The 23,046-nt window shown below is 42.0% G+C and overlaps 1 protein-coding gene and 1 long non-coding RNA gene across 8 annotated transcripts in view; one reads left to right on the top strand and one right to left on the bottom strand.

Annotated features, from left to right (window-relative positions):
• Positions 1-526: 526 nt before the first annotated feature.
• On the top strand, positions 527-22,203 carry LOC136013462 (uncharacterized). Of its 3 annotated transcripts, none has more exons than XR_010612256.1 (4): positions 527-916; positions 18,433-18,499; positions 19,638-19,874; positions 21,462-22,203. It is a non-coding gene; the product is annotated as an uncharacterized LOC136013462 (long non-coding RNA). The 3 variants fall into 3 exon arrangements; XR_010612258.1 differs by lacking the exon at positions 527-916 and adding an exon at positions 6,633-6,719; XR_010612257.1 differs by lacking the exon at positions 527-916 and adding an exon at positions 7,953-8,033.
• The window catches only part of SMPX (small muscle protein X-linked), a 42,530-nt gene continuing 36,196 nt past the window's right edge, over positions 16,713-23,046 (bottom strand). For all 5 annotated transcript variants that reach the window (XM_065677300.1, XM_065677299.1, XM_065677302.1 and 2 more), the window contains one exon: positions 16,713-17,801. The gene's annotated coding sequence lies outside the window, so the exon portion shown is untranslated. The remainder of the gene's footprint in view (positions 17,802-23,046) is intronic.

Raw genomic sequence — 23,046 nt, 5'->3', positions numbered from 1 at the left:
TCGAATGTGTTTAGACCTCTCCACCCCTGGGACAGCAGTGCCCTTATCGTCCTCTTTTCACACTCTCTTAGGAAGCCTGAGCTGAAGATCAAATCAGCACCCAAGGATTACTATGTGAAGGTTTTCTGAACCCATAAATCTTTGTCTGGCAGGCACTAAGACAACCAAAATATCATGATTAGTCACTGGTTTGATTTGACATGCATTTCTGGGCTCTTTGCTTCACATGATACCGTCATAACTCACAGCTACCAGAATAGCCACAGGCACATCCCCTCATTCCCTTCGCCCGGGAGCCAAACCCAGGCAGGCGAGCAGAGGAGCCAGGGACTGGGCGGACAGAGGAGCTTCCACCAGCAGCCACGGCCAGAGCAGCTGACTTGGAATGACCTGGCTGGAAATCACAAGGGTAACACATTCACACAAAGCAGTGACAAAAATAGACTTTCCCAGTTCAGCCATAATAAACCAAACCCTGTTTATAAAGGAGGCTTTGCATAATTGTGCTCTCGGTTACCAGCTGGGAATAAACCTGGAGCCCACAGGGACAGGCAGGAGCTGACTCTCTCAGCTTCCTCATTTTCAGTATGGCTCATTAGAAACATGTGTACAGGGATTATCCCTGATTTTCACCCAGGCCCTTCAGGATCTAGTTTCTACCAGGAATAGTAGCTTTGGGCAGGCTACGCATTTTGACCTCTTAAAGCTTGCTTTTGTTTTTCTGTATATTTCTCTGTGTAACTCCGGGTGGAGGTATTCAGGAATCTCCTCCTGACACCTTTCTTTCCAAGTCACAGACACTCAGGACCTGCAAATCTTGACAGTGTCGATAAACACTGGACAATGACCCTGCAGACTTGAGTGCAGAGGACGATCCTGCAGAACTCAAAAATGTCACCTTTTGCTCAAGCCCAAGGTAAAGACTTTTTGCTGCATTTGCTTATATTTATTCAAATGATGTCAAGAAATTCTGGCTTACCCCTGTAATCAAGGACTGTTTGGGAGCTGAGTGGGTACTGATGTGGAACGTGCATGCTGTGTGACTCTTCTAATGAGCTTAAACTGGCTTGCTAAGCAGACTGATACCTACATATTCTCTGCTCTGTTTGTGAAGGACTCAAAAACCATTGCTTTTTATTGCTGAATAGCTCTAAAAATTGATTTACTGCTTGAATCCATTTTTGGTCATGACATTATAAACTATAAATCAGGATCTTGTTAAAAAAGTCTTCCCCCTTGCTAGCAAAATGACATGTATGGGCAGTGGGGATGAAGTAGAAAAGGGATGTCTCGGTTCTCTTTTCCAGTGGCTTTGCCTATGTCCAAGTTGGGACAACTCTATTTCAGATATTGTTAGCAAAGCTGTGCAGTTGAGTCCAAGCTTCTGGTTTGATGCTTTTCCTGCTTTGGGCAAAACAGACACAGGTATGTCTGTCACCACTTAGCAGTGATGTGTGTTGGTGATAGGGGACCAGGCCTTAAAGCCCCCACTCTTCTCCCACTTCTAAAGATACTGCTTTCTCCAGTTTAACCCCATAAGGTACCACATTTCAATAATTAGAGGTGCAGATAAACTTCCGTGGTTTCAAAACAGCAAGCCAATACTGCGCCTTCACACTTTCACCAGGAGGCTGAGCAGTGAGTGCAGGGGAGCACACAGGCTGTGCCTTCTGCACAGGACTAAGTTTGAGGAGATTTTCTGCAGCAGTTCTGGCATAAGCAAGTCCTAGCATCACATCTTCTTAGGCAACAGTCCTTGTCCTCCATCAGCCCTTCACCTGTGCAGCCACGATTGCCCTGAGGCAAGGGCTGGGAGGTGACACAGCCAGGAACTGATGGTTGAAGAGGATTGGTGGAAACCCAATAATCCACCAGCAGAGACCTGTCTGTAGCCCGGGTCAGGTCCTCAGCCTCTCTCACTGTGTGCACTCCCAGGCAGATGTAGATCCCCAACTCAGAGCACAGCAGAGGTGAGACACTGGCTGGGCAGGCATCTGGGAACCCACCACTGGGAGGAACCCTTGCACATGATGCCCACCAAATGCACAGAAACTGCACTGGTCTTCTGCTGTTGAGCCATGGCCAACAGCCCCCCAGCACTGGTAAAGTGACTCGTGTATGCTTGGTAAGCCACAGAAGCTGGGACTGAGGACACATAATTAAATCCTGCTTCCCCTGGATCCAGACGTACCAGAAAGGGGTCTGTCATGGGCAACAGTGGGTATTGCCAGCAGCAGCCAAAACACTTCCCCAGTCAAGTGATGCACTCCAAGGCCCTTAGCAAGGCCAGGCCAGGCACTGCCCAGGCTCCTACCAATCTTGCTGGCACGTATAAAGTACCAGCACAGCACCGTCTGCAAGCACTGAAACTTAGGAGGCCAAATGAGGCCCAGTCTGAACATCCATGTCTGTGCCCAGTGATGCCATGCTAACCAAGCTGGTTGTGCACTACTTGCTCTCCGAATGAATTCTGTATATGTGGCGTAGTTTACGCAGGTCAGTTGCCAGCTGATACCACTGTGTTGCCACAGGAGCCAACACTGATTTAACTAAACTGATTTAATACCAGTGCTGGACAAGCAGGTCGTATAATTGCATGCAGATTTGCTACGCAATTCCCTCTCAGACCTCCTTCATCTTTGTGGCAAGCCAGCTAATAGAAAGAGTAAGAATTCTGATCTTTATAAAGCTGTTTATTTGCCTAGAGATTTTTTTCCTTTCACTGGTAATTGGACAAAAGCCACCTCCTCTCCAGTCCCTTGCTCTGGAGTAACAAAACAAAGGTTATCATTATCAAAATGAGGTTTCTCCCTTTCTCCCTACTCCGCTTTTAGACATTTAGCTGTGTCTAACTAAGGAGCCTACTCACCCAGCACCCTCCTTTGTTGACAGACAAATTATCTCCAGGCAGCAGCTCAGGTCAGCACCTTTGGAGGAATAGTTAACGTCCATTAGCAAGAGAGCAGACAGTGACTAAACAGCTAAGGTACAAATCTTAGGAAGAGACAGAGCACCAGGTGGGATGCAGTCAAACCAAGATCTTATATTTCTCAGCCGTAATTTGGAAGATCAGATCTAATGTTCAACTCACTAGATGGTGCTTAAAATTAGGGAAACATTAGTGTTTCAGTGATATTGATTTGCTGGGAATAGATAATGCATTTTTAATCATGTGCACCATTTAGACTTTAAATTAGATTTAGATTTTAGGCTTTTAATATATTCCTGTTGAAAACATTGCTATACTATACTAGACAGTCTGCAATAAAAAAGAATATTAAGAGGTGTGCTGTGGAAAATACTGGCCTCCATGCTTGCAGCAATTTTTTTTCCTGTACAAAACTGAAAAAATGGTCTGAATTGCAATGCCATGTTCAGTTTAATCTTGCAAGTAGACCATCAGTTAATAAACACTTCAATTATCATTGTAAATTTTCCCAATTATTTTTAAGAATAAAGGTTATAAAAAGAGTTGTACAAGTAAAATTAGGCTCATTAGTAACAAGTGGCTTACTGTGGAATATTCATTACAAAAATCCACAGTGGAAAATTTCTAAGCTACACTTTGTTCCAGAAGAAATCAGTGCAGTCTAGAGGACAAAAGAGCAAACGCTTCAGATGCTTGGTGATGTACCGCATGAGCAAATATAGCAGAAGTGAGTCGAATGATGAAAGAAATAGGGATGATGTAGCACATATATCTAGATATATATCTAGAAACTAACAAGAAAGATCTTATTGATTTAGGTTGTCTTTTAAAAATCATTGGAATAGAGTCTGTACTTCATCCTTGAATAATCATTCACAATAGCATATGGGTCACCCCATCTATTTAGAGCAAAGGATGTTTAGCCTGGGAAGGCAGTCTTCAAGAACAAAACAGTAAGAAGAAGACATTTTCTTGCAGCTAAAAGCAATGTCTGGTGAGATCACGTCTGTGTATAAAAGCAAATGAAAAAGTTACCAGCTTGGATGAGGTGGGCTTAGGCCATGAGGCTTCCATTTCCGCAGGGAGAGGCTGGGGACGCATGGGGTTTTAAGCACTGTCTGGGTGTGAAGGAGCTGGAGGTCCCCACGGGCACTCTAGCCCCTGACAGCTGGGGAGCAGGAAATCAGTGCAGGCCAGAGCATCCCCTGGCCCATCAGAGAAGTCTGCAAGCCGTGGGCACACCACATCCATCCATGTGCCACCTAGGAGGGGTCTGTGTCCAGGAATGATGCTGGCAAGAAAAGCTCTGAGTGCAAGCCTCTGCCACTGAGGAGAAGAGGTTTAGTGTGATCAGGAGTGTGAGCAGGGATTCCAGCCAAAGCCTGCTGTTAGGCCATGCCTGCCAAGCCACAGCTGCTTGGCAGTTTTCTGTGGTTATATGGAAAAAGAGGAAGCAAGGTGGAAATACCATATGCACACCTGGGCGGGGGATGCCATGCCCCAGCTGGGTTACATTAGCACTAAGTACAGAGATGCAAGAAAGCATCCTGTGTCAAAATGTGGAAGGCAACATGAAATAACAGTCTTTTAATCAGCTGGTGTCTCATTTGTTTCCTCTCCTTTTTTTTCAGGTTTCTTTTCATTCGCCTTCCATGAAGGCAGATGATGTTATAGCTTCCATTGCCCTCTCAGTGTGTTAGACATGAGCTTCCATGGTGAATAAAAAAACAAATTGGGAAAGTTTTTAACTGGGTTCCCATTTCAGAGCGACTGCAGTGGGATGAGTCAGGCAATGCAGCTGCAGAATAACAAAAGTGAATGTGTATTTTAATGAGTCCATTTCAGAGCAGATATAGTAATGGCCTTCACAGCACTTCACAGAGGAGGACAGAGCGCTGCTTCTGCTCTTGCAATGGTCTGGTGGCAGCGGAGGTGCTCTGCATCGAGGCATTCCTTTTTCCCCACTGAAAGCCAGCGCTGCCCAGGCTGCAACTGGGGCAGAGAGGGACCTGCAGCCCCTGCCCGGAGTGCCTTTGCTCTGCATCCAGCTCAGGGCTGCTCAGAGACCATGTTTGATGTTGACCTTGCACAGTGAGGACATGTACAGTCCTAGATGAAGCTGCTCTGCTCACAGGTCACTTCTATGAAAGGAACATTTCTGACTCCTATGAAACACTCCTGCCTCTCCAAGACCTTGCGGCTGGTTGAGCTAGGTTCCCAAACTTGATTTGCTTGGGTATTACATGTACCAGCTTTGGCAAAACCTGAAGCTTCAGGCAGTATGAAGCACTAGCTGGCAGTATGAAGCACTAGCTGAAGGAGGGCTGTGTCTTTCCCTTCTTCCTGTGGTTGGATGCACCCAGCAGCTCCCAGCTCCCCCCCCACCGTGGATGGCCCAGACCACCCTGACAGGGTTTCGTGTGGTCCTAGTGATACATGTAGCCCACATAAAACCACTGTAACTGAGATCCACACCACATCTGAGAAAATAATAAGAAAATGGGAGATGGGTCTCCATGTTGCACTGGTTTCTCAATGCATTTACTTGTAATTAGAACTAGGATATGTTTTTATAGGGATAGAAATCTAAGCAAAAATCAGGGAACACAGAGAAGAAAACACAAATGAGATTTTCTTCTATTAGGATACCGTATAGATGAAGTAAAGCTGTGGATTGCAGAGGTGTTTCTGAAATCAAGGTGATTTTAGAATCGTAGAATAGTTTGGGTTGGATGAGACCCTCAAAGGTCATCTGGTCCAGCCCCTCTGCCATAGGCCGGGACATCTTCAACTAGATCAGGTTGCTCAGAACCACATCCAGCCTGGCCCTGAATGTCCCCAGGGGTGGCACATCCACCACCTCTCTGGGCAACCTGTGCCACTATTTTACCACCCTCACTGTAAAAATTTTCTTCCTCATGTCCAGTCTGAATTACACATCAGCTGGTTAGGATTCAACTCTTCCATCTTCTTCCATTCCCTAAGTCACATTCAAGGAACTGCTGTGTAAGATACAGACTGTTGCTTAGCAAAGTAAAGGTTATGGCGTAATCCCCTGCTGTTAGCACAGTTAGTCTATGAGATAATGAGAGCCTGATCTCCACTGATCACTAAAAGTGTTCCCAGAATCCGTGCACTATATCATCATCATAGTCACCACTGTTAGCAGAAGCAGCAAGTTAACCAGTGACTCAGACTTGGTCCCTCCGTGATCTGCAACTCTCAGGCTTACCTTTGGGACTGAAGGAGTTGTGCCTGCACCTGCCAATCCAATTTCATGTGCTCACAAATACTCAGGTTTGAGAGTAGGAGAGAACACTGAGGGAGAGCACCCAGCCTTTACACCAGGTGAAGTGCAGCTGGAATGAACTGCACATGCTGAAGGATGGATGGCGAACCACTAAGTTTGTGGAGGGCTTTTTGTCTTAATGACTTCTGACTCAATACAGACATGCTGGAATCTGGCAAAGGCATTGATAGGATATGTTTTATTTACCCTCCTAATCTTCAAGAAATGTGCATGACTAGCAATTTGTCAGTCTGTGCTCAGAGACAGTCCATAGCCGTACAAGGTAGTGGTGGCCCTGCTTACCAAATAGGAAGACAGACATCTCCTCCACACTAGACAGTCTCTAAATTGCACTCCTGGAAGAAATTTCTAGGGTAGTTACAGGAACTGGACTTTTCTTCCGCAGGCCAGAGTCCCAACAGACCATGTCTTCAGTTATCTCTTGTCTTCTCCTGGTATGAGCTGGATGTATGCTGGGCATGCGTATAAGCTTGGAGAGAGGTGAGCCAAACCCCTCATCCGCAAAACACTGTCCAAGAACTAATATACTACAAGCTCATTTTTATTAATCTTTAGAGTTTCTGTGCCAGCAACAATGCAAATATTGACTTCTTCATAGAAGTGCAAAGGTTTGCCTGCCCCCAAAAAACCCATATAGTCTACTTAAACTGGTTTGAAAGGCTGTAGAGATACTGAGATCAACTTCAGCACGTTTATTTTGGTCTCATCTGCCTATGTTAAGGATTGACATAAGTGACTCTCAAAGGCAGTAAACACAGCCCATGCTCTGAGTCCCAGCAGTATGCACCTGGCATGACAGTGCAGCATCATTTTCTTGGGATGATAGCAGAATTTTCAGGGGACCCCTGGATTTTTCCTGAAGTGGAAAAGTCATTACTGTGTTAGTTCTGTCACACCAAAGAATCGAAACTGTAGACAGGTAAAGAGAAAAGCACAGGGCAGATGGACCTGAAATCTGTGAAAACCTTTTGGGGGAAACATAGAGTTTGAAATGCCTAATAGCAAACCACCTTTCAAATATTGCAAAGACTTATCTGCCCCTTCGTCTCCCAGGCAGTCTACCTCTCAAAGGCACTAGATGTCTTTCAGCAGAATTGACTGACATTAGAAGTCAGCAACACTTGGATGGGCCACTCCAGCCACAGCTGAAGTACCAAGCAATGCCCCTGGGGAAAGCACATGTCCTCCTGAGGTATGCGGGTCAGCCAGGGATGCCCTCTCAGGTGGACTGACAAAACTCTTCCCGCAGTAAAGAGATGGCACTCTTTCAGGGTGAGGGTGGGGAATATGATTCAGCAGGATGCCATGCTCCTTCCAGAAAATCCAGAGTCTTCACAGACACAAAAGCAGTTCAGTCTCATCCTCCTCCCCCATTCAAGGTCCAAGGAACCTCCTCTGATCCTGATCGCAGTCATGTCAAAGGGAAGGGTGCTAATGAGAGACAGAGTTAAATGAGAAATATAGTTAAATGGAGCTACCATACAATAGTGCAAATTTGATATCCTACTGTTGAAAGGGAGAGGAGATTAAAAATAGATGTACATGCTTCAAATTCTTCAAATTACAAGTAATGACATTACTTGTACTTTCTGGAGGTTGTGCGATGACAGCAATACAATAGTTTAGGCCAATGCTGACCATCTTGACAGGGTAAAAGCGCATCTTCCCTTCCTTTTGACCTCTTCCAGTCTTCCTTTGCACTAAAATGTAGCCCAACAAGCAAGTTACAGCAAAGAAAATTTCCTTAATTTATGCTATGGAAATGGCACATCTGAGGAAACCTGACTTAAAAAGGTAAGTAGTTTTATATATGTAGAGGAGTAATAATCTCTCTGCCTACACCTTCATTTAGCTCACAGTAACACATGAATGTGCCTACGGTCGTGGTAAAAAAGAAGAAGTCAAAATTAATATACCAGCTTCACAAACTAGGCCTGAGGCAGACTTTCCCCCATTACTATGCAAGGAGCTACAGTGCACTGCTAGTCTTAACACTTCAATCACACTAGCCAAGTCAAAGCTCTTAAAAAGATAGATTCCATTAGGTGTATTCTGCTATACTTCCCAACATCAGCACCCTAACAGCATTTCCAGGGCTAGATGATTACACTCCCTTATAAAGAAAACACTCAAGTTCAGGAGATACCTTGAATTAGCCATACGCACTCACTTCTGACACCCACCAGCTGTACATGTAAAATAACAAGCAGTCTCTGCAAACAAACCGCACAACCTGATGTTTCTGCTACGCCTGACTGTGGTTAAGAGGCTGTAAGTAGAAATAATGAAAAGAAAGAAAATGGAAGAAATCACCATACAAATCACCTGTCCATATTTCCGCAAGCAGGTTTATTTGCCTTTGACAAAACAAAACAGCTCTTAAAAGACTGACATATCTTCTGAGGGCATTGTATTTTGCATTTTTTTTTCAAAAGAGCTTTGTGATCTAACAAGTATTTTTCCAGCTCAAAATTTACAGAGTTGTATGGAAATAGGGGCTGGTTTTGATTCCTTTGAAACCAATAGGAAATCTGCCATCAACTCTGGTACAAGTAGAAATGCAACGTTCTTAGCACAGAGAAGTTTTGGGGGCCAAATTATCTGTCTTATCTTAATTTTTCAGCCTTAACTTTCTCACCTGATATGCATGGTATATTCAGCTCCTAATGGTCCTATTGGAATAAAGGTTGTATGGAAGACCCTTTACAGTTAAGTCCCTCATCTGCTATAGAAGAAAGCCTGCTAAGTTTCTACAGGCAGCTCGTTATTTTTAATGTGTTAACTCTTGATGTGTAGACACATCTACATGATGTGTAAACATCAGTGGTGTATACGGAGTAAGCAGGCTCTAGTGAGCAAGTCTGGGGAAGGTCTGCAATAATCTCTGCTCACACACTCTCATGCTGCAGCCTTCACTGATGCTTCAGGGAACAGGGTCTTCAGCCACCAGTGTTGCATGGCTGTCCTTGCTGTCACTACTGCTGACTTCACTTGGTTTACCTTGGAAGCAGACAGGCTTTTAGGATTGCTTCCTATTACATCACCCTCTGGAAATATTTCATTAAGTGATTGAAAGGGGTTTTTTTGGTTGGTTGGTTGGTTGGTTGGTTGGTTGGTTGGTTGGTTGGTTGATTGGTGTTTTTTTCCAGCTAGACACATAGGGCCTTCTCCTGATTTTTCTTATATTTTCAGAAAAGAGTTATTGGAGAAAATACCCCTTTTCCACAGCCTTCAGAATTAGAATACATTACCACAACCTCCAAAAACAGTCACTGCAGACAGCTTGAGTTCCTACAGGCCATTTGTGGTTTCCTGTACACTGCAGTTCTCAGCTGTAAAGACAAATGGAGAGAATAAATAAGCATCCCTAAGACATCAGGAATAGAAGTGTTCAGGGTATTTTCAAAGGCAGGAAGAGTTTTCAAAGGCCAGGATCCCTTCAGGCAGCTAAACAATCCTAGTGGCCATTTCCCCTCATGATAATGTCCTTCCTACTTACTAAGCTGCAGTGATTCTTCTATCAAGGTGACACCAAACTGCCTGAGCTGTTTCAGGACAATGTTGTGTGGGATGGGCACTTTAGAAACATTTAGAAAGCGCTGGCGGCTGCCCTCCCATGAGGCTACTGCTGTAAGTCACTGCTGTCAATAACTCTTGTTGCTCTTAATTGTTTGGGTTTCTCTTAGAAACAAATATTTAACAGCTTCTGGTTTGCAGTCTTCTAAAGGTCACAGATGGCTCCAAGGGGAGCCAAGCTTTTCAACCTTAAGCTATTTAATATTGCCTTCCTGTACAAGCCTGCACTGCCATAAAAGCAGACATCACTATGGGACTTATGTGTAAGGATGGAGGAGTAACGTTCTTCTCCTCTTGGCCCATTTCAGTACATTATTTTATAAGCTTATGTGTTCATTGATGGAAATGGGCACCTTTATTCTGCTTATCCTGTTGAATGAGGTCGATGTGCTAGATGTTAATGGTCTGCTGGGAAGTTAGAATTAATTTCTCATATAATAAATCTGGATAGAAGGGAGAGAAAAGAATTTTCTTGAGCTTGTTAGTGGTGGTAAAATTTTGTATTAAGAAAAATAAGGTCCAGGTTATTCAAAACTATTATAGCCTGTCTATGTCCACTACACAACTGTATGTAGTAAGCTGTAGATCCAAAAAAGCTTCAACTCCTTTTAGCTACTAGCCCCATGCCAGCTTCCTAAGAATATTCAGACAAGAAATGCTCTCTGGCGTATAGTGTAAGTTACTTCTTACACTTGTGTTTCATTTCATCATGACCAAAATTCCCAGCTGGGAGAATTGTTGGGGAAGTAGTATCAGATTTTGTGTCCTGACTCTTTTCATGCTGACTCTTTTCATTTGAATTACATAATTTCTAATGACACCAATTGCCTGCATACTCACCTGAGCTACTTGCCTGTGAAGGCAATGACCTGTGTGCTGACCTACACCCTCTGCCTTATGCAGTGTATTGAGGTTTGACTTTATAACTTTCACTCATTTCTCCCCTTCCTTTTCTGCCTTGTTTTGGTTTTGGTTGGCATAGGCATTGGAGAAGAGGAAGCTTTATATGACCGGGAGGTACCAGTTCTTCTCCTGACTGGGATCCTTTAGCTGTTGCTTGGGTTTAGCAAGAACCGGCGCACTTTCTTTTAAGATTCATTATTTTTGTAATCTGACCTAGAAGAACCACAAGAGACCAAGGCCCCCACTTAAGAGGCACTTCCATGCAGGTTAATCATGCCTCGGGAAATACAAGGTTTGCTTTCACACCCCTAGGATGGAAATTGATCGGATTGACATAATTTTCTAATTGCATTGCTCTACTCAGTGTCATACGTTTCCTAAACAGGCATCGCATGTAATATCACACATCTATGTTACATTTATGGAAGCCAATAATATCAGCTTTAAACTAGGAAACACTTTGTAACAGTAAAGACAACAAAATGCTAAGATGGGTTGCCTAGTTGCCTAGGGAGGTTGTAGTGTTGCCATGACGGATGGATCTTTAAAGTGTGCTGTAAAGAATATGTTCCCTACAAATCCACTTGGAATTAGGCAAGTATACCTGCTTGGACTCCGAGGCAAGTAGATGGATTAGATTGTCTTATGAATCCCTCTGAGGGCTGTACTCTATGATCTTCTGTTCATAATAAGCCTTCAATCACAAAGTCCTCTGAACTATGGGGTGTGTGTCTTATCGGACCTTGATGATTTACACAGTGATTTTTCAAATAGAGATGCTTTGCTGAAAAACAAAAGCCTTAAACAGGAAAAAGGTTGTGTTGCGTGCTGGTGTGTGGTGCTTTGGAGACACCATAATTGCTCTGTTTGGAAAATTTGCTGAGCATTTCAATAAGCTGAAAATCTGCAGAACAAAGGGCATGTGAATTGTCTGCCTGAATGCACTGCATTTCTTCACAGGAAGAGCCATTGGGAGGTCAACATCACTGCTATTTTAAAAGCTTTTGCTCAGGATGTCACAACTTGAGCACCTCTGCTGAAATCAACCTGTAAAGAATACATTTTTGACAACTGACAGGTACTACAGAAATTAGCTCCACCACAGCTGATGCCAGGGTTATTTTTTCTTTATTTTTCCCCTGCCTCACATAGAGGTAAATAAAGTAGGTAGCTTTCTATCTTAGCTGAAATCGGTAGAATAGAAATAGTTCTTGTTCTGGATATTCAGAATTTGCATTTCCGGATGTCATTTTTGCTGAATTGCTTTTCCTTGAAGAGAAGGAGCAAGGTGTGTAAAATATCAGTAAGCCAAAAAAATCAGTAAGAACGGCAGGGCAGGAAGCCTTGACTAAGTGGGCTGGATGAGGGAGACCATGAAAGAGACGAGGCATAGCTTCAGTGACATGGATGGCGTGGTGTCACAGAATCATAGAATCATAGAAGAGTTAGGGTTGGAAAGGACCTTAAGATCATCCGGTTCCAACCCCCCTGCCATGGGCAGGGACACCTCCCACTAAACCATGCCACCCAAGGCTCTGTCCAACCTGGCCTTGAATACCGCCAGTGTCACACTACATCAGTAGATGACCTGGCCATCGATTTTAGGTCAGCAACATGACTATAGCACATGCAGCTTTCACTTGCCTTGCTAGACATGCAGTGTAGGCAAAGCATGCTCCTCTGCCCTCAAGGGCTAGAGAACAGCCCGGGTGTCCCATTTGTGTCACAAAGACTATTACAAATTTGAGGCTGACTGAATTTTCTCAACTGTGTGGTGCTGTCCAGTGTCATTTTCCTGATCTTGACAAAGCTCTCCTCACACTGCCACGTTTGATCGGTCTCAGTGTGAGGACGGTCAGCAGCATCTTATTGGAGAAATAGTCAAAGCAGGGAATTAAGAGGTGACTGCATTTGGAGACATTAGTGCCTGAGTCACTGAGATGTCATTCAGGCATGAGGACAGCCTGTGAAGGCTTTCAGATCACATGAGTGCATGACATTTAGAAGAGGTGGGTGACCTCATGGGAGATTATCTGAGAGATCTAAACTGGCCATAGAAAGTAGCATTGAAGGCTTCCATTTATCCTCACTAACCTTCAGCAATAAAAACAGAGGATGAGTGCGTGGATGTGCATGCAGGAAGTATGCAAGAAGCGCTGAGAACATTGTGAAAGCCAGAGAGCTGGTAAACCATACCGCAGCTCCAGTAACATGCGGCTGTCATGGAAAGAGGGAGGAGGACACTATGTGTTTGATGGGTCAGAGTGCTTTATTTGACTTTTTGTGTCTGTGTGCTTGCTATGTGGCTGTGCAATAAGGCAGTTAAAGATTTGTGCTCCTTTCCTGGTTTCTGTAGGAAAGCACAAATTTGTATATGCTCCTGACCCTCCTAATTCTATATATGGCCATCAGGCCAGAGACAGCCTTGGCAGCAGCTATGACGGCAACCAGCGACAGTGAGTCATAGCGCCCTTAACTGTGCGACCCTTACAGCTTCTTCCATCACTCACCCTCTGCACACACCAGGACTGTCTGGTAGGAAGCAAGGCGGTTTTCTTGAATTCAGTAGCATCAAGGATCCAAAAGGCCTTCAGATGTCTCCTCAAGTCTTTGGCCTTCCTCTAAGCATTCATCTGTCATGTGTCAGCCCAGCACACAACCTTTCTCCAGCCTGCTGGACCTGCTCCAGTGCTCCTGCTGAGCTACCTGTTAAAATTTGAGCTGAAGATCCACTGTATTAGATGAAGAATACTCTCAATAGAAAGTAGTGTAAGACCTGTAAAAAAATCTACTAAAAATGTGGAATCTGTAAGAAAGAAAATTAATTTCAGTTTCACTAAAAATACAAGGATTAGATCACTTTTCATGGTATGGCACCCAGACAAGATTTACCAGTCACTGGTGTGTATGAAACACACGGTTGGTATCAGGGCCAAAACACTGTCACTTTCCTATTGCACTTGCAGTTAGTCACCAGTCATCTCTAGGATATCTTTGAAAACATCTATTTCATAGTTACTGCAAAGTAACGTAGTAGGAAGTGAGTATAACATATGAACAGATGTGTTTATTTTATCAATGGCTTTAGGCTGCTTCCAAAGACACAGGAAAACTGGATTTTACCAAGTTTGACTGATCGCACATCCAATCCTTAGTCTTTTATCTCTAGAGAACTGCTTTCTCTTGAGGCTACAGTACTTTAAGAGGGCTGAAAAACTGGCTTTAGGGGGAGTTTCTTTTGTAATTATTCATGTAACTATTCAGCAGTAGTACTAGGCAGCACATTTACCAAAATCAGGATTTATTTTGTCAAGCACATTACTTAATCTGCTTCTCTTATAAAGCAAAAACTCATTCAAATTGAACGAGCACACATTAGAGAAACCAGGACTTAGTCACGAGGGCAGAAGAATATTGTTTCAGCATTTTTGCCCTAAAGCTATTACCAAGAAAAATACAACTATTGTCCTTGGACACCCTTCTCTGATTCTCTTCTCTCAACATCAATTTTTTATAGTACAAAATGTCCAAAGTGACAGATTTTTATTACATCTTCCCATAAATAATTTACAGACTGCATGGAAAAAGAGACAAACAAAAGGACCATCTTCATTACCCTTGTGATTACACTGAGCACAGACCTGGTAAAACACCACTGAACTCAATGAGCTACATCTCAAGACTGATTTTGGGAATTCACATCCATAAACACAGTAGACTGTAACTACAGATGTTTTGTTAGTAAAATAAGTAAAGTAGTGTAGTGGGGCTTTGCTTTCACTACTGAAAATTATAGTTTACATCATTACTTATTGCCAGCTTAGTTCCATAATTGAAGTTATGCATAGAGCCAAACCTCCAGAGTTTTAAGGCAAGTAATACTATTTGTCTTGAAAACGCAGAAGCATTATAATCTCTTAACTGAAAGTGATTAAACCAGAGTAATAAACTGAAATACATTCAAACACACCAAATGATTTCAGGTAACAGGAATTATTATTTTACCTCTACATTTACCTTTACCTCTAAGGTAATAGTGTTTGGATTTTCTGTGCAGGTGATCAGAGAAATCATTACAATGTGTTTTTGTTCAGCAACCAGCAGTTAGAAGTGTCTTCCCAAATGTGTCGAGGTCTTGGTGTCTCATCAGACTAAACCCTTTGCTGTGGGCACAGCATGAAAACTGTTTCTGGTTTTGTAAAAGAACATGTTTCCACCACACTCCTTAACAGTTTCTCAGAAAAAAATATGTTCATATAGACAATGGAAGTCTCCCTTTCACCATTGGGACAATAAATAATTACAGTGCAGAGCACTGGGTAGGGAGTTAACAAAGGAAACTCTTCCTCCACCTTACATGCACAGAGCTTAGAGACACCATGAAAATACTGTCCTTTTGATTTACTGCCACAACAGGACTGCATGGAGACCAGAGTGTAGGGATGACATTGAAATCCAGCTATTTCACTTCGTTTCATGGGTTCTTCATTAAGCAGGTTAGGGGTTGTGATGGGGAAGGGAAGTTTCTCTCTCTGTGATTCAGTTATAATAAGTATTTATTTTGCAGCAACCATTCCTCTGGCTTCACAAGCCAGCTGGTCATGTATTGTCACATTAGTAAGGTGTTTGTATGTAGGTGTTAGAGAGTTTGGCTCACACACTCAAAGTCTGGCAGGTAACCACATGAAATAGGAATGATTTTACCATGCTCTGTTATGTATTTTTGCGCTCATCCTTCATTTTAAGACCTCAATCTTTCTCTAACTTTGTGTCAAAATCTAACATTTAGAGGACAAAATTTTCCATGCCAGAAGTAATAGACTGCAGTTTCTTAGGGCATCTTTCACTGGTCTGTGTACTCCCTACAGTCATATGCTTTCATAAGACTGAGATGAAAAGTAACATCAATAGCACATGGATGGTTCATACCTGTTGTTAACAGTTTGCCTGCTGAGAAACAGGGAGCCTTCATAGCCTCTTTTTTTCTAGCACTTAGTTGCTAATTTTGTGCTTTCATAAGGATTCCTTGTAGTGCTAAGATCTAACTCAGGGTCCTTACTGATCCCCATGCCCTTTAGCTGTCAGCCTTAGGTGTTTTAAAATTATATGTATTTTGAAATTCTATTTAAAATAATAAAGAAATTGATAAAAAAATATTCTTTGCCTCTATGTAGCTCATCCCCACAATTAGGATGTTTCAGTGACTACTGGTTGCCCCCTTCCATTTGGGAGCAAGAAGGTGAAATCTGGCAAAAGTAGTACACTTCTGGGTCAGGGATGGTTTTATGCTTTCACTTACACATTCAGATAGGATGACTGGGTTCTGATCCCAGCTCTCTCCATCAGCCAGAATTTCCACTATGAAGTTTCCTAATTGTGAAGGGAGGGGGAAAATGTGGCTTTACCTTTCCACAGTTCTCTGGAATGAGTATTTTTAAAGTGAGTAAAGAATAAGAAAAGCTGAGGCCCTGACTCATCTCACCTCCAATATGCTTTATGTTTCAAGGGATTGCAAGTTTTCTCCTTGGTTTATCACTTCCATACTGGCAGGAACAATGCAGTCCAATATCAGTGACTGATAATGCAGTGTCAGGGAAAACTGTTCATTTTCGATTGAATAGACACATTAATCTTATCAGTATGTAAATGTAAGGTGGTCCCGATGCATTCTGTCTCTTGACACTTCCATTTCAACCTGTCTTTTGGGGATGTTTGCCTTCAAGGAATGCTGTAAGGGAAATCAGCCATGAGCATGTAAGGATGAAGCAGGATATTAAGCAATGTTGGTATTGCATATTGAAAGTAAAAAATACAAGAATGTATTTTTAATTGAGCTGCAGTGAGTAGAGCTCTTTTCTAATTTCCTGTACAAAGCAATGCAAATATATGTAATAATTTAAAATACAAAAATAGTCAGCAAGCTTTTGTCTTGTCTGATGAAGCAAACAAGAATTAAACAGATGTCGTTGTTGGTAATTTTCAACTTGAAATCTGTTTTCTAAGCAGAATAATTATCTTTATTTTAGTTGAATAAACAAGAACCAGGCAGAGAGTTTCAGAGCATGTAGAATAGTTTCAATCAGCGGTAGAGTATTATTACAAAACAATTCTTCTTATCCCTTCACAGTAAATAACATGAGAGACCAAGGAGACACAGAGTATTAAATTTCTCTAACAATAAGATATCATTTCAAAAAATAGAATATGCAATGAACAGTCTTCATTTATGTACAGTGCATATAAAACAAGTGTCAGGGATTAATCACTGTATGTATGAGTTGCTGTGATCATACATGATTTTCTGCCCAACTTCAGTATTTCAATGTCCCCTTTTTATACGGGATTTTGAAGATAGTCATCCTTCAACCTGTATTCAGGAACATGTTCCATCAAGGCTGGATGACCTGTTTATTTGAGTAAAGGTTGCAGGTTTTCTGTCAACTAGCTCACATATTGCATTTTTATTGTAAAAGTAAAGGTGATACATAAATGTCAGAACACCAGTGCATTGTAGATTCTTAAGAAAAAGAAATACTTTGGCTCTACAAGAAAAGAAGAATTTAGCTAAACTCAGCAGAAAGACCATCCCTTTTAATATTTCAATTTCCTTTATTACAAGATGCATGATTCCTGTCCTATAACCTGGAGTACACAGCAGGAAATTAGATGTTACATTCCTCGTTTATTCTGCATTTTGTTAAATAATTTTAAAACTCTTTTGTCCATATTGATTTTTTTTTTAATAAAGGAAAGAAACCCAATTAATTGCAAATAAAGACTTTATAATTTTTTTAAATAGTTATTCTACTTTGCTCAAACTTCAAATCACACTATTACACATTCTCAGGTCAAACCCATTCCTGAATATATACACATTCATTGTTAGTTGCTGTGTTCTGTTTTATTTCAGCACAACTTTCCTATGTTAAACAAAATGGACAAGAAAGTGTCAATACACATGTACAAAGAAGATGCTTCCTATGGGGTACTGCAGAGTTAGGAAGTTCATAGTCTTCATACAAATATATAAAATATTTCAAATTCTCTCCATTCATTGAATCCATTCAGTTTCTCTTGTCAGACCTGTGTGACAAATACAAGACCAGAAATTAATCAGTGCACTCACAAGTATTTTCAAAACATGCAGAAAAATACCTGTAAATTTGGGAAGGGGAGAGTATATTCCGCACACCTGCAATTTTCTACTTTCAGTGAGTGTACTTGTTTGCAATACAGAGTAGGTGTGAAACAAATCTTTTTGATCCAATAGCTTTTTCCACCTACACTTCAAATCTGTGACTGATGAAACTTCATGACTGATAAGAGCTCAGGTCTCCAAATCCTGGAGTTTTGCCTTCAATACAGGGTAGCTGTGATGGGGTTGGAGGGCTGCACTCAGGGGGCTCCTGGGCTGCCCCTGCCCTTTGGTGAGCAGGGTCCAGCCCTACACAGACCCTGGGGCTCTTACCCGGAAAAGCCCTGGCACTGCTTCAGCAGGCACAAGCAGCAAATTCTGACACATCCCACAGCAGCATGACCATGCTGCAGGTAGTAGGGATGCATCAGTTGTATAAAAATAGTATTTAACTTTACCAGTAAATACTATTTACTGGTATATTCATACAATAAATATATGTATACTTTTATTATTGGTTTGGGTTTTTTTTTCTGGTGCTTTGAATATCTTCTCTTGCTTTCTCTGTTCTGCCTTTAGGGGGTCTCCTTCTTTGTCTCCTGTCCAAACTGAACAGTCCCAGGGATTTTCAGCCTCTCTTCTTTTGGTAGCGTATCTGTTCGTGTAACTATTTTTGTCACAACTCCGTTGCTCCCATATTTCTGCTTTAATTTTCAGGACTCACCAGCACTGAACACAGTATTCTAGACACTGTAGCGTAGTATTTTCTGTGCTGATTGTATAAATCCCACTGGAGTTAATTTATTTACTTACATAAAGTAAAGGGGGAGGAAGTGGCAATTAGCTGCTTTCTAAGGAACAATGACCAGTTTCGATTGACCTGTCTACAGAGACTCTTTCCTGCATAGTCACAGTTAATTTGAAGCCCAGCATAGGGTCTATTCCTCTTCTCTTTGAAGTTAAGAGGTATCGGTGGTTGCTGTTGGTATCGGTGGTTCCAGACAGCTCAATACTGAGGAAAACAGGTTTTGCAATTAACTTTCAAAAGCTCAAGACACTAATTTTCTCAGCATATACATTTAATCAGCTAAGATGTAAGTATTTGAGGTGGAGAAACAGCTCTATTTTTGGTAAATTTTATTGAACTCATGAACCTTTAACAAATGTTTAAGAAGCTGAGAAAAAGCACAGAATAGATAAAAAAATGGCAACCTACATGTCACTATATGTTACATAAAGTGAGTTTTTGCTTTGCTCATGAATGTTTGTAGGCTGTACGCATTGGAACAAATAGTGGAGGGACATTCAAAAGGCTGGAATTGCTTAGCATTCACTTCCTGGTGAAAAAAGGTGCTACTAAAAGAAACCCTGCATGGCTTACACCAACTGCTTGGAAGTGTTGGTGTTTTTTGAACAAAGAAGTCAAAATTTAATTAACTTGACTTGAAATAAAGTGAGGGGTTGTCATTGTCCACAGGGAAGAGATCATAAACCACACACAGAGCTACTAACACGCACTGTGACCATTAACAATCAAACGACACAATTGTCTCATGGCCTGATTCAGTAAGGCGATGTACTGTTCTGTTTCAGCTGAAACTTCCTTCCAATCAGGTAAGTTTAAGTACTTACCTTTCTGATCTCAAAACCAAAATCCAACTTTAAGGCAGTATGTGACGGCTCCCCAGGATACGCATGCATGTGTAATCCTGTCCTATATAATTGCTGCCTGCCTACACACGCTCTCTGTGTGTTCCAGTAAAGTATTCTCCTTTCTCGTTCAGACTGTTCTGTTCCTGTTCCTGAATATCACAAGGTGACTGTTTTGTGTTGGTGGGTGGATAAAACATTGCTGGCTGTGAATAAACTTGAGCACCGAAGCCTGCGATCAAGAGAGAGAATGTGCAGAGCGCAGCAAGCACATCTCAGCTTAATGTGGTCCTCAGTGTCACGAGTGTTTTCTGATCTGTCTGCTGAAAGAGGCCAACATCATGTTCTGCCTCCAAAAGCATCATAAGCAGGTTTGTGGTGTGAAGGACAGCTGTAATTAAGCATTCTGCAGTTTAGGACTACATGATATTTTTTACATCTTTCTAGCAGGTTCAGTGTCTTAGACAGTAAGGCTGTGTTTCCTGCTGGTGTCATCCTGGAGGAGGCATCTGCCCTGCTTGGTAGCTCCATGCTCATCTTCTCTAACTAACCTTTCCTTATTTGTTGAGCTCCTAATACCAGCCTTCCTGTGCTATGCACACCAAGCTCCCAAGGATCTTGCTGATAAAGGCAGAAAGAAGATGGAGCCAGACTTTCCTCACTGGTGCCCAGTGACAGGACATGAGACAACAGGCAGGAATTGCAATACACAGAATTTAATCTAAACAGAAAACAAACCTTTTTTTTACTGTCAGGGTGATAAAACACTGGCACAGGTTGCCCAGAGAGACTGTGGAGTCTCCATCCTTGGAGATAATCAAAATCTAGCTGGGCATGGCCCTGAGCAGTGACCCTGTCCTGAGCAGTGGTTTGGATTAGGCAGTCTCCAGAGGTGCTCTCAAGCCTCAGCTAGTCTGTGAGTCTGGGAAGAGACTGTCCCAGGGAAGATGCCCTGCACCCATGAAGGCCAGGGTGGATTCGTGGGCCAGGTTCAAGGTCCCTGCTTTCCCCTGCTTTGCTGTGGAACTGTCAATGAGTTTACAAACTAAAGCAACAAAGTGTTATATACTGTGTTACTGTGTGGCTAATAATCCCAGTAATTTGACTGCTGGGATTACTTTGAGGCACATGCTCCCTTTCCTCAAGTAGTCCTTTGTCTTCTCTTCATTTCCTCATAGATCCCAGACCTTCAACACACAGCTCCCTCTGAAATCAATATTAACATCACTTAACACCTTTACCACCACAGGGCTGAAAGGTCCCAACTGGCATCATATCCCATCTAGCTGAGCAAGCAACTCTTTTTTTCCTCCTACCATGGCACAGGACTCTCACTAGACAGTTGACCCACCAAAGGGTCTGCTGTTTCCAGTTCTCCCAGTCTGGAGAGAACTGTGCTGTCTCACAACTGAAACATAGCAGCTTTACTCAAAGGAAAGCCTTTCAGAAGGCTATGCACCTACAAGACTAGTTAATTGGAAGGATGAGCAAAAAAAATAGTAAAGTGCCCAAGAACCCTGCCATGTGGCATCCAAATGCAGGAGCAACCAAATTGCCGTGACGATAAGCCTTGCCTCAGTGCTCAGATGTAGGGGAAAATCAGGCCCCCTCTTCCCAAATTTTGTCTGAAGCACACTGCTTGCAAGCAGTTGTGTTTTAACACCTTCTAATGATACCATCTTTATCTCAGGTCTAGTCTCTACTCTCTGGTTGCTTATAATTGCTACCTGAACTTCCTCTGCAGTCAGCAGAGACCCTCTATTATCTACCCTTGATGCTTCAGTCCACTCAGACCTCCCCCTCGCCAGGTCCAATTCTCTCCATCTCAGCACCCAGAGGCACATTATTTTTAGAGCTCAAACTCCTCCAGAGATCAATGAGAGTCTGTAAACTCAAAAATAGGTTGCTTATGGTACATTAATAATCCTCACAGTTGTGTTCCCTGGTTATTCTTTCAGCTGCTGCAGCTTATCTACCAGAGCCTCCCCTGCCACTCCAATCAGCCTTATTATACTGAACAACACTCTGCTGTTTTAAAGAAAACAGAAAAGGATGTTCTTGACAGCAAATGCTCCAGTGTTGCCCTGGTTAAGGGTGGACATAAGCACATGCTTAGGAGCTTTTTTGTATCATGGAATTAGAGAGTTTCTCAGCCCTCAAGACTTTCTTCCTTCTCTGTCTGAGAATCCACAAGGCTGTGATTGAAGTTGGTCTGACGCCAGTGCTGGCATTCTTATGGGACAAGAAATATCGGGTCCCTGATTTTTCTAAATACAGTGAAAAGCAATGGCTATTTTAATGTAAGAAATTATTTAATTTATGTGCTCTTCAACATAGATGCAACTTCAAAAAATAAACCTAAATAATGAATTGCAAAATCTCACCTTTTTTCTTCTTCAAAATGACAGTTTTTATTGTTGCATCTCTCTTTTATTCCCCTTGAAAATATGCCCAAACTTGTTAACAGCAAGCAGATAGAAGATTTACCCTATAAAAAGCACCAGCAATTCCAACTGTCAGTATTTTCTGTTCTTATACAAGATGCTAGCTGAAAGAAGATGAAACCTGAAATGAATCCAGATTTTGGCTGCATCTCCATATATGTAATAAAATGACCACATTCAGTGCTAATATTATATAATTAAAGACTATGCATGAATCACCTAGTATGAGGGCTAAATAAAATTTGTCTTTATTTCACCAGTTTCCAGCATTACGTATTTAACCCTAAGATTCTGTTAAGGCAGCCTGTTTTATAAGAATTAACTTTACAAAGGAGAGAACAGACATATCCTATTAGCACTTCATAGAAAATCAGTGATTATAGCAAGTGCACTGAGGTTCAGTAAATGCCTCCCACTCAACAAGCTTCCAAAGTGAACGACCACATGATGTTTACTCCTCAACAGAACCCATTTATAGATCTCTTACTCACCACTATCACAGTCATACATGCAACATTTAAGAAAAGGCAGCAAGAAGGACTCTATTTGGGAGTGGACAGGGGGGTTACAGTTAGACAACTGGATCTTTTCTTTACAATACTATTTAACCAAGCTGTGAAGCATGATTTAAGTCATGCCAACTCAAAAGACTACAATCAGTTGAAAGCATTCCTTACATACTGTGACCAGTACACATGGACAAAGGGGGAAATTTGCTTGAAGAAAATTTTTCACTGATTGCAAAAGATTGATAAAAAGGGTCAAAAAATGCCTCTTCAAAAGTGCAGGTGGGAAATGAAGGCAATGACTTCCTAAGGAGTTAGGAGACCCATGCAGAAGTTTTGTTCCCACAACTTTTACATTACATCTGCTCATTCCTAGCAAATAGCACCCAGGGACTGAAAAGGGTATCGGTTTCAGTAAGGAAAGAAGGGGACAGAGGTCATGAACTTTTGTTAGTCTGGAACAGAATGACCCTAGAATTACAAACACACTGATCTTCGGAAGTAAAAACGTAGGAAAAAGGCAAATCCAAGGACATGCCATCTTTGATTGCTCTAGTGATTTTGAAATGTGAAATAAAGATGGACTATGTCTT

The sequence above is a fragment of the Lathamus discolor genome, chromosome 4 (genome assembly GCF_037157495.1).
Source record: "Lathamus discolor isolate bLatDis1 chromosome 4, bLatDis1.hap1, whole genome shotgun sequence".
NCBI lineage: Eukaryota > Metazoa > Chordata > Aves > Psittaciformes > Psittacidae > Lathamus > Lathamus discolor.
This window is presented reverse-complemented; position numbering and strand designations above follow the sequence as displayed.